Source organism: Molothrus ater, chromosome 9 (genome assembly GCF_012460135.2).
Source record: "Molothrus ater isolate BHLD 08-10-18 breed brown headed cowbird chromosome 9, BPBGC_Mater_1.1, whole genome shotgun sequence".
Lineage (NCBI taxonomy): Eukaryota > Metazoa > Chordata > Aves > Passeriformes > Icteridae > Molothrus > Molothrus ater.
The window spans coordinates 17,925,705-17,946,050 of NC_050486.2; the positions used below are offsets into that span (position 1 = coordinate 17,925,705).

Genomic DNA, 20,346 nt, shown 5'->3' on the forward strand with positions numbered 1-20,346 from the left:
CATTATTGGCTCTTCTTCTGAATCCAGCCTGCTACTCCCATCATATGAACTGAAACACAGGCAGTTTGTCCTGCAGCTGTGGGAAGCAAGGGCATCCCACCTCTGGCTGTGCCAGCCTGCAGCAGGCAGCAGTGGGGTGCTGCTCCTGTGCTTCTGCAAACTTCAGCTCACTGCCTGGCCTTCAAACCACTCAAGAGCTGCTCTGCAGGGCTGAGCACTGCCTGCTGGGCACTGCCTGCTTGCGGAGGTTGGGTGTGGTACCACTAAGCTGGAGATAAGCAGTTTTCTGAACAATTCTGAACTCAAATGCAATCTTAATACATCCCTGTATAGCTGAAGCATCCACTGTTGTCTCCTGCTGTAGTTATGAAAAATGGTTATTAGTTCTAATAAGCCTAAGCTACTTTTAGAGAAATTCTATCTCCAGGCTTCATCAACTACCTAAACACCCTCTTTTTGCCATTACCAGACATTGCTCTATGAAGAAATACAGGCAATACATCCTGCATTTCCCCACAGAATACCAACCATATTAGCAAAAATGACTGGAACCAAAACAGGAATAAAAAATTAAAGGCACTCAGAAACAAACTAGTCACGATGCTTATTTATAGGTGACTTATTTATAGGCCTCTTTCTGGGAGAGTAAGACAAGACTGAAACTCCAGAACAGCTAACCATAGTATCTCCCCTTTGTGAAAGTTCCAAAACATTAACTCGAGGAAAAAGCTCTGTGTGCAGGACAATGTTCCACTGACTCTTTTCTTTCTTTCCCTGGTCCTGGTCCTTCTCCTCCCAGGTACCTGACAGGATTAGATACAGTTCACAATCCCCAGTTGAAAACAAAAATTGTCTTGGTATCAGATTCAATATAAAAACATCCTAGCTATAGAGGACTGATAATTTTAAAGGCTACTATGGCTAATGACTTTGAAAGACGAAGCATTTCTTATTGTCATGACAATCCTACAGACATAAATCAGAAACCCTTCCATTTTTAAAGTTCTGTTTTAGGCTCTTCCTCTTAGCCTTTGGACACCAAGGCTGTAACAGCCACAGGTGAAGGCATATCAGAAGACAAAACAAGGATTATCTCACCTCAGTAGCTAGTGAGAAGCTTTATGAGGCTTTCCCATCATCTTCCTTCACCTGTATTGCAATAAACCAGCCAGTGGAGCAGACAAAGGAGCTAAATTTGTGCAAGCCTTGCTCAGGAGGGCTGCTGGAACTAGGACACTGAAGAATATAAGATTGGAGGCAGTGTTACCAAGAAAAAACAAATTTGGCACTAATATGAAATACCTGACAGTTTGGAGTCTAAAAGTTGACCAGTTCTGAAGGTTTGTGTTTTATAAAAAGTAACCACTAAGACACCTGCAGAATAATTCAATGAACTGGAATCTTGGCTTCTTTTTTTTTCTGAAAATACCCCATTTTTTCTTAGGTCTGCCAACAGTTTGAACAAGTAGCCTTAGAAAGGTGTGATTTAGTAAACAAACATACAAAAAATTAACTTGTGAATTATAAGTACTTGAAATAGAACCTCCTGTGCCCACAATTCATATTAACATGGTAAGCTCTTACAGAATGCCTTTTCAAGGAAAGAAATATATTCCTTGTGTGTTCAAGTATAGAGTCATAAACCATATGAGACCCTATTTATTTCAAATTTCCCATGATGCCATTTACTCCAGCTTTTAACCTTTTATGTGACATTGAGCTATTTTACAATCATAAAATAGTAGGGAAAAACGACCTGTTAATTTGAAAGGGACACATTACAACATCTCTCCCCGGCACTATAATATTTTAATTTCTTTTTTCCAAGGGAAACCAGTTGGAAAGTGACCATCTGCTAGTCTCTTAGCACTATTCAAGCAAAGCAATGCACAAAATGTCCTCCTTTTCCAGAAAGAGTAGGACCATTAACTGAAAGGAATTTATGATATTGTCATGTGAGTTTAACAGATTGATTAACAACAAAACTTAATCTCCATTTCTTAAATTATTGTTAAATATACTGACTATAAGATGATGATATAAAACTGCTGCACATTGTATGACATCTAGAGCAGTATAAGAAATCTGAACCTTTCCAAGAAATAAATCAGTATTATCAAATTTCCTATGCAAATAGTGTTCTTCTATTTTGAGTGTTAAACTAAATGCAAGCACACTTTACAAGTACAGTTCCATTTCTCACTTCAAAATACACAATGTGCTTTGGACACTGGGTAAGTTTTCAGTATCACTCAAGGTTTTGAATATTTCAAAACAGTTGATAACGGCAGTGAAAGAGGAAACTCGACAAGCTCTCCATGCTGATAAATATAGAACTTTTTGGATGAGTAGAGCTCAATGGAGCCGTAATCTTGGCTGGCACCTGTACATGATACTATAACACATACAGCTAGAACTGCAAGTTTGTGAGAATAAATTAAATTAAATTCACATTCATGTTAGCACTTTAGAAGATGTTGTCAGTACAACTTTGTATGCATGCAAGCCACTGCACTTTTGAAAGTTTTACCCTTAATGTTTAGAATTCAAGCACACTGTCTCTAAGGGTTAGGAGGTACACTGGCTGCATCTTAGTTGGCCTTTATCCACATTATTCACATCTGTACCTCCTCAACATGCCTAACTAAACTGCAAATTAGGCTGAAAATAAAGTAACTACACTTCAAATTGTTAAATCCTAAACGAGTTTATCGTATCTGAATTGTGAAATATAGCAGATGTCAAACGCCCTTACCAAAATGTACACCACAGTTGCTTTAAATCTGCACTATATTTTACTTTAAAAGCATTTTTTCCCTTGTTCCTCCTCTTAGTCTCTCTCTCCCTATGAAAAAAACAATCAAGCAATTCAGGAATTTATACCAGTAGCAAAATACTTGCTAAATATAAAAGACAGTTTCTCGCTGTTTTATGGAATAAATAGATCTTTTTGATCAGCAATTAATGACATAGTAGTCATATCCATTTGCCCAATAAATGTGCAAGTCTTACTGCTTTCCTTATTTTTATTTATAAATTTCATAATGGCAGTAAGGCACTTTAAACTGTATTTCTCAGGGAATACTGCACTTTGGGGACTGTTAAAAGTCACTTTGCCTTCAGCCTTTATCACCCTATGTGAGGTACAATAAACACTGAGAAATGTGCTGCCTACTGTGTGCCTTGTTGTAAAGTTTAGGTCCAGCAATTCTCCTGTCCTTTCAGTTTGAATTTCCTTTCTTCCCAAGCCTTTCTCAGACATGTTCTTAGCCAGTCTAACTGATTCATCCTAATTTTAGATGACAGACTGAGTTGAGCAGTACAGGCTCAAGTTATGCAACAGGCTCATTCACATGGCTAAACCTCACCTACTGCTTATTCCATTCAGCTGTGGCTAGGGAGTACTGCTCACTCATATGTTAGACTCTGGACCTTTTTCCCTAAAATATTCCAGTATTCCATAAGAAATTTCCTGTGCTCTTTTTCAGTGTCCAGTTTCCAGTAGCCACACATTGCCAGGCTTCAATTAAGTAAAACAGACCTTGCTCACAATGTTTCTCAGGATCCAGAGCATACTTTTAATAGAAATTCAAGGAAGGCTGTACATCATTTATGTAATTTGTTTACCATGAGGAAAGACAATCTAGTGGTATTTTGCAAGGTACAGAGAAAAGTTCTAGTCAAGCAGTAAAACTGCAAAAGCTATTCAGAAGACAGTGATCCTCTAAACTTGCTAGGATGCCATGCAGATGTTCAAAAGCCACATTATCTACAATTGCCTTGGTTCTTGGATTGGCTGAATCAGACAAGAGAAGGCCAAGACTACAAACTTGCTGTGAAGATACAATTGTTAATTCTCTACATGGCTCTAATACTCATACAAAAAGCCAAGCATGCACATAAATATGCATTTATTTGCTGTTATGTTAATTTTGTTAAAAACCATCAATAGTTGATAAGCTGAATAATGTGTGCAATTTTGAAAGGCTTTGCAAACATAGATGTCTGACTTGACCTTATGACTATTTTCTCCTTCAGGCAAACCAATATTATAACCAGAACAACACGAGAGGATGAACATTGTTGGGGACTTGCTCACTGTGCCTGTCATACCCCGTTAATGCAACTTTGATTTGCCTTTGTTCTGACAGTAGCAAACAGCTGCTTGTAAATGAGCCACAGTCCCTGGGCTGCCTCCCATTATTCCACACTTTTGTTTGACAAGGTCACTTGCTGTGGGGATTTTGGGGAGAAAGAGTGTGCAGCCTATGGAATTAGAGTTAAACCACAGGCAACCCAGCTTGAATGCCCTTATTCTATTTTTTTCATAGCACCAGCAAAGCAAAAATAACAAAGAGGAAATCTTTTACTCTGTGAGCAAGTCAAACTTTTCTTTTTCCCAGTGTTCATTTCATAATCCTAAAACTATCTTACAAAAAGCAAGTCATGTTTCCATAAATCCCCTTTCATTCAAATCTTAACAGGATTTATATGAAAGATGTATTTAATTACAAAACAGGATTAACAAAAACAGATTAATATTGTTTTGTTCATCCACTGCTACAATTCATCAGGAGACAATACTGAGCTATAGCTAACAGCAACTCCAACAAACACTGCAAAAACATGAAGAAACAATCGGATTTATGCCAGTTTTCACAGGAAATTGATTTATGTTTGATAGGAACTAGGGCACATTAGTCTTCCAGAAAGAAAAGCATCTCATAAGCAAATTATTGCTATGATAGCTGTCCATATAAGGGCAAGCAGACATTTCTCTGGCTGGGGTTTTATGATGCTGAATTAAACTGTAAGATCAGTTCACAAAGATATTAGAATAGTACTTGGTGCTATCAAATCATCCCTGAACCTTCATTTTCCAATTTGACCTGTGATCTTAGAGGCAGTGAAAGCTGTCATTTAGGATAGCCTGTTCCTTTGTGACAACTGTTGCTTTTGAAGCCACGCATAAACAAGGAATAGGTAGCAAATATTCAAAGGGATGGTTGATGCCATGGGAGGAGACAGCCAGTGGCAGTCTGCAACCACAGATGAATCACTGCAGTGTGCTTTCAAAACTTACAAGAGAAAAGAGCTACTGACTTTAAAAACGCCTTTCAGGCTCTTCAAGAAGGGTCACTGAAAACAATGAATGGAAATCAGTCCAAAAACCTCCCCCAGCAGCCAGCTAAGCTATTCCAAAGGGACAGCTCTGATTGTTCAGATTTTTATCTCATCAACCCAAAAAGTGACTGAGCTCTTCCTGCCCTGAATCGTTTGCTTCCTAGCTCTTTGTTTTGCCACTGGAAGAAATGTCTTCATCACAAAGGCCTCTGCATCCGCATTAAAGAAAAGCACACAGACATTTCTGGAATCTTTGACTTAAAAGTTGAATCTCCTGGTGTTCTCAACAAAAAAGCAAAGATGACTGTTAGACAAGTTTACACATCTTCCCCGGACTCACTGAAAATGCTGACTGAGCTGGGAAGATTAGATTTATGACAATAGGATTGGGGTAGGCAGCCTTCTACTCTCTTCTCTCTTCCAGCTAATTCAGCTTGAATCTCACTCTCCACCACAAATCTGTCAATGTGCAGGTAAGAGAAGTCTTCCCAAGTTTCAGCTGGAAGTAGTTTCCCATGTCAAATGCAAGTTACAAAATACATAATTAGTGACATACCTAAAACATTCTAACCGAATTACACTTGAATTATCCAGTGCTAACAAGCAGTCATCAACAACAACAAAGTCTAATGATAATTCATGGTGACAACACTCACTTTCCAATAAAGCACCCTGAAAACACTCCAGTATCTGACTGCCAGAGTGCAGGATGGGAGGCTGTTAGCCTTATTTGTATTCACAGGCAGGCAAATCACTAGAAGTCATTTACATCCTTCCATCTTTCTTAGTTCATGTCAACAGCAGGTGGTCTATCGATACTACCTTTGAAATAAGTAGGTGGCTTAAATTGCCTTCAAATTTCAGTAAAAACCCTGAATTATAGAATAGACCTCAAGTCTTAACTTTCCTGTTTTCTTTGTGTGGGCTGTAATAGAACATGAATAAGTACAGCATGCACTTTGTTCATATTTAATCTACATTAAAAACTAAGTTTTGCACATAAATCTAGGCACCTTAATCTTGAGCCTCAGCAGACAGTCGCAGACACGACCATTATGAGCTCAGCAAAGTGAGTTACAGACATTTATTTGTAAGGGCTGAGTAAAATCCGCAACCGATTACAAAAGATTTCTACAGATGATTTTTTTTTTTTTGTTAAAACACACATTTTTGGAATAAACAGATGAAGAGTGACTCTTGAATCCTTCCATGCATGTGTTTAAGTTTCCCTGCTGCTAGCCCACTGGGAACTACTCCTCTGAATAGATTACGTTCACTACACACTCCTAGGGACATATGTCTTCTATTTTTCTTTGTGGCATTGTGACTATTTCTAACAGTCAGTTTAAAAACACAAATGTCTGTTGTCAATCAGGACCAGTTTCTGATGAAGTGAGAAGAAACACTGCCTGAGACAAGAATCAAGGCCATCTTCATGCCCAAAAGAGTACACAGCCAGCAGTAAGCAACATCACAAATGTGTTAAACAAATCCAGAATAGATTAAAGTAACTAAAACTAGCATTTGGTTGCTTTTCTTCTGTGATGTTTGCTTTCACATTTTGACAACTCCCTCAGAATTTGTGTGAAATTCAGTGTCCGCCAGAATTACTACTTTGATGTCTGCTTTCAAACTTCCATAAAGAACAGTGACTTTTGAAACATAGAGGTCAGTAAGAACTCTGCAGACTGTGCAGATTATGCTAAATTAACTCCCATATTTTGGTCAGCAGGTGGAGAAAGCATAATACACTGTCTCAGTATCCCTGGAAACCAAAGCTGGGGTCAGTCCCCACAAACCCATTGCAAATTCAGAGGCTTTGTTTATTACCCTGTCTGGCTTCAGCTGAGCATTAGTAAAATATGACATGCAGGATTCACATTTAAAGGTCTGAGTAAGATTTTGTTGCTAATAAATACACATATTTGTTTATACGATTGGGATTTTTCTGTGTGAAAAATGGTAAGGATGCTGAAGGTGTCCCCTGAGCTACTAAGCATAAGGCAGCCTGTACTTCACAACGAGTTAAAGATTGTTTAAAGACCAGGACAGTCATTAAGCTGTATTTACTGTCTAGACAGGAATAGCTCCACCTAACCATTCCCAAAGGTTGTTAGCATTTCTAAAAATTAAGCAGCAGCAGGAAAAGGTTAAGATCAACTTACTAATTAAGTTACACTCACAGAAATCTGGAGAGGGGAAGGGAATGTAAATATGAATAGCATCCCCCAGTCTGAGTTCAAATCCTTAAATACAGGGCTTGCTTTACTAAGGAAAACATTAGGACTGAGCATCAGTGTGCAGTTGATGCCCAGACGTGGGGCTGCACAAAAATGCCATTAGCCTGAGACAGATAAACTCCAAGGGGTTTCTTTTATCTAAGTTACTGGTAGACACAAGCAGTGTTTTTCTTTCCTTACTGTAAATCTGCAGTCTATTGAGTCTACTGGTAGAGCACATTCATTGGTCTTTCCTAGCTTTTGGCGTTAAAAGGTGAATTCAAGATAACTGCCAAACAATGAGGAATGTTCCAAGGCTAGTTATGATGTTAATTGTATGGTAAAAGCAGATATTTAGGTCACTTCCACGGTGCTTAGAAAATTCCCAAGGGCACTTGACAGGAAAACAGAACTCCTTTAAGGAGCTACACAGGCAGCAACCGAGATAAAAGAGATCCCTTCTGGTGACAAGTATTACTCAGAAATTCCTGAGCAAGTGGTGAGACTGGATCGTCTGAGAGATCCCTCAGACTCCCAGGAGGGCCAGAAGCTCTGCTGCTCCACAGGTTCTTGGAGGTGGAAACCCTGAGTACAGCTCAGAGAGGTCTCTGGTTTCCCTGCCCCACAGCTCTCCCTGCACAGGACAGGCAGCAGCGCTGGGCTTGTACACAGGCTGCACATGAGAAGAGTCTGTTGATGCAACAATAGTAATTTAAATCCTAATCCAAGGAATATCTGCATAAGCAAGGAGCAGGAGACAAGCAGAGCCATCCATATCTCTGGAAACAGAAATGATGAATGTAAATCAAATTGTTCAGAATCACTTAAATTGCCATTTAAATCAAAGTCCAATTATTTAAATTGTCAAAAAGGAACCTATATTTAGATAACCAATTTATCCTTATTTACTTTTATCTTTTATCTGTATTTTTATTATAAAATAAACGATAACTCAGTGACTGTTAACAAAACACATTGACAAACATAGATTTTAAACTGAACTTGCATTTCCCTTTCTCAATTTGTAGATCTATCTATCTTAATGCTACTTCAATGGAGATTTTTACATTTTTCCCTTTTCTTATATTGAAAAGAGTAAATAAGTAATATTTTTTTAATTAAATGAATATCAAATTTATTTTGTTTATTTATTTATGTTGGACCTTTTCTGCGGGGGAAAAAACGCAGACTGTAATTCTACTAAACACGCAGTTCTTCAAATCTTGGGCATTATCACCACCTAAATTAAGTTATCCAACTTGTTTGCATTACAAATGGACATATTTAAAAAGCACTTTTTCTAGAATGAAAAACTGAATTGTTTGGGTTTGGTTACCAGATCACACAAAATTTTAAAACCAGGTTAGTCCCATCCTCTCACTTCAAAAAAATTAGTAACATATCAGAAGAAAAAAAAAAAAAAAAAGAAAAAAAAGAGAGATTTTTCCACTTTAACTGTTCCTAGATAACTTTAACTTTTAACGACATTGTCACAGAATTGAAATGAACAGAATAAATGGAAACGAACAAAGAAATCCCAAACTATTTCTACACCTGCGGAGGCCAGCACTACACCTAAAGCTAATTTAGCACCTCCCATTCTTTTGTTCCAGACCAAGTCAATGCTTTCACCGTTCCTCGCAGAGAAAGCAAACCGGTAGGGCCTGAATATTGCTTATTAAATGCAACCCGAGCAGGGCCCGCAAGGGAAGCCCAGCACCTGCAGGCGCCCGGGGCTCTGCCCGCCCAGCCCTGCCCGGCCTCCCCCTGCCCAGGCACCGGGAGAGGAATAAAACAGCTCTCCTGACATCACTCCTGCTAAGCAGACACTAATGACCTTCTTTGTTTTTTTCCTTCCTCCTACTTCCGTGCGAGAAGAAGTTGATAATGAACTCCGTGTATGACACTGGCACTCTTACTGGGGAGAAATAATAAACTGCAATTCCACCTCTTCCCTGCCCATCTCTTTGGGCGGGTGGAATAATGGTGATGTCTACATTTTCTTCTCCACTTCCCTCAGAAAAAAAGGTTAATAAGCCACTCAGCATTTGCTTTTCATGGAAAACAGTATGTCTGGATTAATTAGCATTTTCCATGCAGCAGAGTAATAGCATTTTGAGTGCTCAATACCAGGTTGATCCAGAAACCTATTACAAAATTGTAACCCAAAAGCAGTTGAGGATTCATTCATTTTAGAAGAGAAGAAATAATTCTGGCTACAACTGCAGCAGTAACTTGGCCTAGAACTGACAGAGACAGCCTATTTTGCAGTGGATCAAAAGCATGACCAGAGCTGAGTGACCCAGTTAGAAGCGTCTGCTCTCCTCTGAGATCACTGACAGCAAGCCCTCGTGCTTTCAGACAATTTATACTTGATCGAGGATATCTAACACTGGGCTATTCCAGAACTGCATCTTGAGGGTTTCAGGTACCTTCCCCAAGCAAACAGGATGGGCATGTGGACCCCTTCAACCTGGAGATTTGGGTGGCATGAGAAGAGATAAATGTTCATCTCCTATCAAGCATAGAAGACACTCTCCAAATTTCCAGCTCCTGTGTGAATGCACCTGCATGGGAGTTTTTTTGTGTAAAAGGTGGGAGATGGCACCAGCAGCCAAAGAAGACCCACTCCTGGTAGGCTGACATCTGAAAGATGATAAATGCAGGAACCAGTGTTCACCTCCAGATCTCAGGTGGAAGAAGAGGCCTGCAATCAGTCCTCAGTGCTACTGAGAACCAAGTCCCAGAAAAACTCATTCTCTATGGGCTAGCAGCTCACAGCTCCAGGTCAGACCACTGGCAACTTCACATCCTACCTAGGGGCTCCACAAGGGTACAGGGACCACAGTGCTCTTATGGCTGGGGCCACATAGCTAATGTTAAGCAAGACCAAGGCTGAATGTCATATCTCCAAACCTCCCAGGCCAATATTGCAAATGTCTAAAGATTACTGCTCCCAGAATTAGCAGTTACTTACTGACAAAAACTGGTACTGAAAAGAAAAATATGCAAAGATCAGCTACATACATATATATGCTGAAGAATGGAGGCCAAAACTAAAACCAAACTGAATAGAGTATCCCAATCGATCTGTACAGTCCCATTTGTATTATTTTATTTCCAGAAAGGCATCACACAGTTTCAGAGCAAGACATCTGCCAAGCTAATGAGAACCCAAGAGCCAAAACAAAAGTACAAATAAGTACTAAGAAATCAAAAATCCCCAAACTGTTAGGTAGACTCCACTGTCTAAAACTACAGGTGCTTAGGAAGAAATTATTTCTTAACTGTAACATAAACATTTACAAAAGATAGTATTTCTTCATCTGGTGTTCATCAGAAACTTTTGCTCAAGTCTCAGAGCAGCAGCCCGCAAGTTTTGCTTCTTCCAGCACAAAAAACCAAAAGGGGCTGTCACCAGGGAAAGGAAAAAGAAAACCTTGAAGAGCTGGCTCAGAGCAACTAAATACTTCAAATCCGAATTTTACTCACTTCAACATGCTTGGAAGCGATGCAGGTTGGCTGAGAGCCATCCTCAGCCCAACAAGTGTACCTCACCAGCTGGCATGACACAGACAAGAGCCCCCAACACCTCGGGAGGGAGCAGTCGGGAACAGATCGGGTGAATTAATGCAGCACTCCAGGTTGTTTGCCTGGGCAAAACTGTTTGTTCTTCGGCTCCAGTTTCAAAGTCAGTCAGTATTTAAACTGCTTGCTCTCTAGCTCAGATTTCAAAATCAGTGTTTGTGTTTTATTGTTTTACAGTTCAGCAAGACCAAGCACAATTAGCTTGTAAAATACTATACTGCCTGTCTTCAAGGTTGAGGGAGGGTGAGGAATCACAATGCCGATAGTGAGTGGTTACACACCTGGGCAGCTCTGGGCACGCTCACTTTTATGCCACAGTGTGCTCGGGCAGCTGTTGAACTTGGTGCAAACCAAGAAGAATAAAACTGTGCAGTCAACAGCAAAGTCACCCCTGTCTGCAAGGCCAGGCCCATTGAAATGCCACATTTCTGCTGTCCTGGGAAGAGCAACACTGGGAGGACGTGTGGACGCAGCAGGGACAAGAGCAATTTACTTACTGTAAACGTTATTGATTTTTTTTTTTTTTGTTCCATATAATGTTTCAAGAAGTTGTCTTGGATGCACAGTGAAGTTTCTGATCAGAGGAGGCTGAACATACTGGAATTAGGATTTGAATGAGTGAGAACAGTGTTTCAGGGATGTTCTCTGCTGGGAACCCATTGGGTTCTGAGGCCCCATGTCATGTGCAGGTCTGGAGGCTCTTGAGAGCTCCACGTGTGAAACCTGCAGCTCCTCTGAGAAGAAACATCTACTACAACATTACAGAAATGACTCAGAATCTACAAATTTCAGTTCTGTGGGGTACAAAATCAACCCAATAGAGGGTGAGGAGCTGATTTGTGGTTAAGTACCTACAGGAGGGACAGCCTCACTAGCAACTGTGCTCACAAATGCAGCAAGCAGAATGTAGGATAATGCTCCAAGAAGCTGGGCACATTTGAAAGCAGCACATTCTAAAGCAAAGAGAACCAGTCATTGCTGTCTGGACCCAAAAAGCACTTCCTTCTGATCAGTTTTGAAATGTGATGTCCGCCCTGGATACATACTGTGACAAATACATGTATGATACAAATCCCTGAACTTCTGTATGAAACAAACAATCCAAGTGAAAATCCAGGATATAAAAAGGTTACTTCTTGGGCAACAAGTGTTTGACAGCCTCAGTGCTGGTTTGGTAATTTATCAGATTAAGGATCTTCCAGTGGAATGTCAGAGCCCACCATTCCTAATGATAAAGTAATAAAAAAATTAAAAGACAAAAAAAATAAGAAAGACCTTTAGAAATACCTCTCTGTAGCCATTTAACATTTTATGTATTTTGGTGCAGTTTGTAGCTACAGCTATGTCATTCAAACGCTGTAAGTATTTTGAAAGGTACTAATCAGTGGTTCATAAATACTTATTGATACACTCTAGTGGTATTTTTCATTTTTTTAGAAGTATGCATGGGCATGCCAGCTATTCCTAAAAGAGGGAAAAATATGTATGAGAAAACTGTTATTCTACATTATTTTCCACAAGATATGTGAATTTAGCCAGAGGCTATCAATCTTGAAAGAACACTACTTTTAGAAAGCTTAGTCACATGTTTTATCATTTTTTTATTCTGTTTTTCTCAGTAGAAACGTACTTGTACAAATGTGATTGCCTCAACTCCTGGCTCCATACCTACAGGGAAAATCCACAAGTGCGTGCATGCAGTTGTTTTGTAAGATCTCAGTTTATTTTCTAGCAATTGCTACTCACTAGTTACAATGATGCATTACCAGATTACCCATTCCAATGCTTATTAAAGTATGAACAGGGTATCTCAAGTCTGTTAAAGACATAATCCTGGGGGTGTCTCTTCTGGTCTCTGGACAACAAAACACACATCCCCAAACATCAGTGCTCCATTACCCTTTCAGACACATGAGGTACCTTCTAGCTAATAGCCCAATTAATCTTGAGGATGTACTTGAAAAGAAAGTTGAAATCTTGTTTGGATAATGAAGTAGAGATTACAGGATGCCTAAGAGGAAATTGTGCCATACAAGCACAAATTGAACATGTTCATCACAGTGATACAATACACTTATTACAACTTTTAAAAAGTAATTGACAAAATCTTAATTATCATTTTACAAATTAACAGCTACAGGTAAAAATGGATGTGGATAGATGATGGGGTGCGTGGACTCTCATAGGTTCAAATCATATGCTGTTGAGAATCCACACAAATTAGTTTTTTATTTGTAGTTATTAACCCTACAAGAATGTTAAGAAGTGGCATATTTTATACACAGATTGGATTGAAGAGGTTGAAAATGAAGATGAAAAGATCTTTTTGACTGAAGACAGAATACATTTTAATGCTATTGACCTAAGGTTTTTGAGCCTATAAATACATTTCATAGTCTGTCCTCAGAGTTTCTTTTTACAATTAAGAATATTTGTGTCCATCTGTGTGAGGCATTGGACTCTGATAAAGGTGGACAGGGAACATGTCCACAAGCTCACCCTGATGTTGCTCTTCTACAGAATATGTTAGATCCATATTACTTCTAATAAGGTGAGGACTTCACAAATACAGAGTGAAAAATAATATTACAGATTTTGCAGTCTGCATTTACATCCAGCCAAGTAGCAATTTGTTGCTTATTCCAACTGCTACCTTTTTAAGTATTTTTTTTAACTATTCACTGGATTCAAAATAGTCAAACCTCATTATGTAGTTTCTTTGAATTTACTTTCCAATACAAAAGTATCTGTATTCCAGTTACTTCAGTTATTGTAGTTATAATTGTCTGTAGTTCAGTATTTCATTTATTCCAGAAAACTGTAATAGAGTCATTAAAATAGGATAATATGGAAAATTCTTATTCCTTCCTAGGCAGTGAGCAGTCCTAATCATATAAAAATCTTGTTTATTATGATTTTGAACACTCACCCCCCATTACAACAAATTGCTGGGTTTACACACCTGAATCAAACTTTCAAAGCCATAATGAGACTGATGAACACTGAGTACCTTTTTCATGTGACCAGATGCAAATCTACTGAAGCTCTGGCCAAAGACATGGTGCTACTGAGTAATCAGCACAGCAGCTCTACCTTTTTGTCTTGTTATCCAATTCACAAATAAAGAGCATTGAAGGAGATTACAGGAAAGCCTTAGAGTACTCAGAATTATACCTGTTTATGTTTCTGATAGCTCTGAACATACAAACAGAGGTGGGAATTAATGGAGACACTACATGCTTGTCAGTTCCAGGGTTTATATGTCTATTTTCAGACTCCCAGGAAAACAAAAAATATCTTAATAAGAGAAAAGGACCACTGAATTCACTGGTAGCAAAGGCATCGCAATTAAGCTTGTTCTCATTTAATGAGGCTCTGTCCTGAAATCTCTCACATGGAATAAAACAACCACCATGATGTTTTAATTTTATTATTTTATCTTAATTTAATTTCAGAGGGTTTTTTAAGGAAACAAGACCTTACAAAATCAGATCTTTTAAACTACCTAACAAAAGGGCATCGGACGCCTTAAAGGGCATGAAATTCCGCACTCACATATAGTCTCAAATAGGCTGGTAGGCTCTACTTTCATGGATAAGTACATCCTAAAGAGATTACAACATCTTAGGCAAAGGCTATTGAATTACAGTGTGGATTAAATTACAGAATTTGGTAAGTGTGTATTATCATATATCAGCACATCCACCAGTTTACTTCAGGAGATAAATTACTAAAGCTATGCAAGGAGCTGAATAGCCTCTTATGACAGTTTGATGCATTATTGATTTTTTTTCCCATTTTTATTTCCAAAACAAATTTCATTTAATTTTCATTATTTAATTCCCATCAATTCAGGCAATTCACAGACTTTTTTGGCTGTTGAATGTCTTTGTGCAGAACACATTAAAGTAACTGAGGAGAAAATTCTGTCATAACAATGCTTTTTCCTCCTAACTATGGGCATTTTTCTCTTAGTCCACTGTCAGAATTACAACCAACTTAATTTTTATATATGAAGACTGGAGAAAAAAAAATGGGAACACAGATAGTTATCAGTACTCAAGCATCCCAGGTTACTACTCATCCAAAGCAATAATTATCCCTTGATTCAGCTTACCACACAGTTACCCCTCTGTTTTAACAGAGGTTTCATAATACAAATTTTGCTTTTTCATTTCAGTTGTATAGAGAGGCTACTAGAATGCTAAAATAAAATTATCTACATTAGATCAACCAAAAAAGCTCATTATTCATTCTTTAAGCAAGCAAAGCAAAGAGGGTAACTCTTCTAAGCACTCAGTCCTGCTAATTCTTAATAACAAAAAGTATTTCTAGGATATTTGTGCAAGCAAGTCAAACTATAATAATGAAGAACAACCAATTTAAGAATATACAAAAGAATGTTTTTTTCTAGAACTGTTCAAACAGAACCCAATCCAGAAACAACTATATTCAGCCTCTAGGAACTTTAGCTAGACACATTGTTTTACATTTATATTATAACATAAAATATAATTGATATTTTCAGAAAAAAAAAGTTCAAATTAGATGAGGAAAAGCTGCTTCAACAGTAACTTCAAGCTGGTCTACCAGAATGTAATACTGTCTCTTAATGTATATATTTCATATTTGGAGAAAGCAGAGTATTTCACAGAACCAAAACCGAACTACTAGAAAAAAAGGAAACTTAGTACCACTAGCACGGGGACATTCCTTGTAAGAATATGAAATTATAACTGTATTTCAAAACACAAAATCTGACAAAACAGAGATAATTAGTTTTGCCTGCTAAGAGAACGTACTGCAAAATACATTTCACTAGTCCACTTGGTCTGAGGGGCTGCAGGTTGAACAATGATCAGGCCTGATTGTATAATAGCACAGCAGAATTTGGGGTCCCAAGATTTCTTTTTACCTGTAATAAACTATTGTTCAGTTCATTCAAAAATGCAATATTCTGCTTGGGTCAATGATAGCAGCTCAGGCAAACAAAAGAAGTCTTTATTCTCCATCTAGACGTTGCAAGGTGCTTACTCAATTTCTTCTGCATCAGGGGCACTGTTCCTTACCTAATATGTATACATTTGCTGAGTGTTATTCAGCCTTTGTTGCTTCCGACCCTCACTTGGCATTTAATTCCCAGTCCACCGGGGTATTCATGCTTGATGGCTCTGATGCACACACTGAATGCTTTATTTATTTAATGGCACAGGGAATGAAGCTATAAACTGTATTAGATAATATCCTGTTTAAAGGTGCCAGTGGTCGGTGTCGCAGCATTCCCAACCCACGTCTGCAGTGGTGAATGTGCCTTTGGAATTCAGAGGATATACAGTATATACTGATTGCAGATCAACATTGCAATAAGGAAAACAAGGCTCCAATTCAAAATTCCATTTAACATGTTTCAGGAATATTGTTATAGCATTGAAAATGTTATGCATGCATTTATGTTCTCTATCTTTTAAAGATGCCCATTAATCTTCACTGCTAGTGGCAAAGATATTTTCCTCCAATACTGCAATCCCTACTAAAACTGCTGATAGTAGAATGAAATTTCAGTTATGTCCCTGTGTAGCTATGCAGAATTGTTTTAAAGCACAGTTCTCTGTGCCTAAAGCAGTAGAGTTGATTGCAAACAACTCACAAACAATTTGACAACTAGTGAAAAAAAAATACTGACCTTTATTCAGTTGAACAACTTTGTCATTTATAACAATAGAAGTAGCTTCACATACCCTGGTAAGGTTCAGTCTCTTAGTTATGGTAAGATTATCCAAACAGCAAATCTCATGAATGTTATTGAAATATTCTCTCAAAAGGTCTTTTATCTAAACCCAAACAAACAACATTTAACAAAAATAATGTGGAAGTGACCAACACGGTCCCAGCTTACTGAAACCCCCACATTCAAATATACTGACTAAAGTGAAATATCACACAAATAGGCAACCACAGCAAGAGGTATTTTAGAGGAACTTACAATCATTCTGGAAGCCTGGGACCTAAGATCCATAACAGCCTATATCATCCATTGTTTTTAATTATGTCTTTTAAAAAAGCTCCCCTGCTGTGTTTCTGAAATACTAAATGGCCTCCACAGCTACTTGGCATAACTCATTCTAGTTCAAGATTACAAGATGGTATTTTCAGACTATTCCCTCTTTCCCAGCAACTACTTAAATGGGGAAAAAAAATCATTTTGTCTTAATTCCTATTTAAGCCATCCATCTGAGGCATAAAATTTGAAATGCAATAAATGTCAAGTCACAGAACATAACATTTACATTATATTTCTGAAGAATTCCTATCTAAAAGAAATTTTAAAATAAGGAAAGCATGATGATTTTAATATTTGCTTTTAGGAAAAAAAATCTCATGGTGGAAGTTTTACTTGTAAGCAGGACAGGGTCAACTGGCTTAAGTTTGGTTTCAGTTTTTGTTCTGCTGTGCAAGATAAAGAATTTTAAAACTAGAATCATAATGCTAGAAGTAAAATGTTCTGCTTAATACAGTAGACATTTCCTAACTGCACTTCCATGTTCAAATGCTAAAGGTTGATAGGTATATTTATCCTATAAGCTGTGAACTTTAACTATTACTACTAAGAAGGTTATGCCCTTAAGGTTCAAACAAAACACACTGGAAGACATACTTAGAAGGAAAAGATGCAACCACTTAGTGTGACCTGTCCTCTGCAGGATTACTCCCATTACACCGAGAGCTTTTTTCTTTCTTTACCTCTTCTTATTCCTAAAATACTACCGATTCTTTTTTAAAGAATACTGCCTTTAAGAATTGCAGAATTTGCATAGGAGAATTACCATTGTTATCTCCCTGAGAAAAGAAGCTGCCAGGTAATGGAAAGGAAAGAGAGTAACTGAACCTCGGGGTCATAAGGACTAAGCCTTAAACAAAGACAGAATACAGAGTATTCATGAATTTGCAACTAGTCAAAATGTGCCAAGGACTGTGTTTCCTCTCTGTAAGCTCTTTTGTGCTTCGTGTAAGCAAAAGGCAAGCCAACCTCAAAAGGAGCAGTATCTGATTTTCTGGACAGTTTCTCTGATAGGATGTAGCTGGGGCTCTGTTTATCTGAAATAATGCTTGACAGCTGCATCCCCCAAGCACACACTCCAATACAACGTCCCAAGATGGGTGAAGCATGTATAACAAAATGAAACTTGAAGCAAGACAGCCAAGTCAGAGTAAATCCCTGTTTCATTGAGTTCTTTCTTGACTGAAAGACGTAGAGGCTGTCTCTTGGTAACTTACAGAGAAACCAGCAGGTCTAGGGGGGAATATAGTGCCATTCTTTGCCTTTTTCTTTTTTTTAAAACATTGATTTTGAACAGCACATTAGAAAAAAGGATGACAGAATCAATAGAATTTAAGATGCTCTTGTAATCTGGGTTTAACTTCATAGTAACACCTCTAATCAAAGGCAGGGAACCCTTTGTGGCATTTTGACATCTACATCTATCATGTGGATATGGCTTTTATTGAGCTGAATTAACAACTTTACTCAAATAATTAAAATCTAGCCGCCCAAAATGTCAGAGTAAAAGTAGTTTAACACTTCATCATTCTTGTAAAAGTGTAATTTTAATCTCTGCATTATGCCAGCTGTTTTGTGGGTTTACAATAAAAGTAATCAAGCAGTAGAACAGAAAAAGAAATTGTAAAACAGCAAAAGAAATAACATCACAGTAGCCTGCCACATGTTGAAATTAGCACAATTTTACTCCATGGAAATTAAATCCACCTATAAAACTGATAATACCTCAAAACTGTAAGCAAGGGAATACTTAAAACATCAAATCCAACCTGGGCTCTATTTTTCTCCTTAAATAAAAAGAGTCATAAAAACCTCTCATTTCCTCCCAAAAGTGGAAGTAAAAATATCATGGGTTCTATCCTTCAGTTTTTCTTCTCATCCTGTTGCTTTGGAAAAATATGATTCTCCAACTACAAATGGCGTTTAAAAAGACTAAGGCTGTATTTTCAAATGGCATAAACAAGCATCACCACAAAAAAATAAAGAAAGGGTGAAAAAAAGACTTTGCCTTTCATCTTTGCTGCTCCTCCCTTGTTTAGGCTAGGTGTTTTGTGGTGTGTGCTTACTTTTTTTTTTTTTTAGTGCTGGTGGATCACCCATGCTGCATAACTGATTACAGTTCAGACCACATTTCTGTAGGGAGGGGCAACCTAAAGTAGAAAACAGGTCCCAGGGATGGATAGAAGGGTAACATGCTTTTTAAGTGGTCACATTGGCTTATTTCAATCGCAAATGAGCATAATCTCAGATTTTTTTTACACTCAGTAGTTGATTGAGCAATTTAATTAATAATTACTGAAATACAGACAAAGCAACACACTGGTAATCCTCCATGACAGAGATTCCTTTGCCTTTCCTTTCTACTGCTTGCACTGGGGCACAGGACCATTTACACTAACAGATCTGACCTTTCAAAGCGCTGGAGTGAGTGTGAGACAGGGAAGGCAGAGCAGATGAAAGATGATGCCGGTGCCGCAGTCATTTTATGTTAAAGGCTCTGCTTATATGTGTAATTCATACCACTGAAGTCAGAATAATTTGAGAGCTGACTTTTCAACAGCCTTTATAAATGATGTGTTTTGTTTCAGGAAATGTCGTCTTCACTGAAATGCTGGTAACATGTATATAATTATGTCAAAATAAAAACCACACTTTTTAAAAAACTTCAAAGCCTTAATTTTAAAAATAAGCTACATCTCAGTGACTATTTTTTTTTACTACCTTGATGCCAATTATTTTGAATTTTACTGATACATATCTTTGTTTCAGCCAGGTTTTTTCTTACTAACTGCATTGACAGTGTTAACAGGAGAACCACATTTTCCATGCAGGTGAAAAAAAACCAAAACAAACTTCATAGCCATGTTTGGGTTTTTTTTCACTTTTCTTATGCTTTAAAATGCAGAATATGTAGTTCAAATTATAAGACTTGTACCACAGCAGCAGAGACCCTACAGCAAAACACTTCCAAAGGGCCATGCACTGTCCCCAGATGCACAGCATGGCTTCCTATTTATTTCAGTAGGAGTCTTAGACAGGTAAGGAAATCAAAAACTAATGAGCACCTAGGGAAGAGATTAAATTTAACCAATAAGAAAAATAAACCCAATCTTAGAGACTTCTCATTTTGGGCAGGTGCTGACACACTTCTCACCTCTGTGAAGTGAAGAGTAATGAGACAACTTAATTTTTCATATTTCGATAATGCTAGCTAGGCCTAGAAATTGCAGTTGAAATTTCCAGCAAGAAATTTTCTCTCCTGCGACTCGGATCCAAGTCTGAACAAGCACACTGAGATAACTCACAAATCAAGTTTCTAGGCTAAATTAATACATCCCTCTAGTACACACTTTAGGC

The 20,346-nt window shown here is 38.0% G+C and overlaps 1 protein-coding gene across 12 annotated transcripts in view; it reads right to left on the minus strand.

Moving 5' to 3' along the window:
* ADGRL2 (adhesion G protein-coupled receptor L2) overlaps positions 1 to 20,346 on the minus strand; it is a 157,672-nt gene that overhangs the window by 86,358 nt on the left and 50,968 nt on the right. The window lies entirely within an intron of this gene.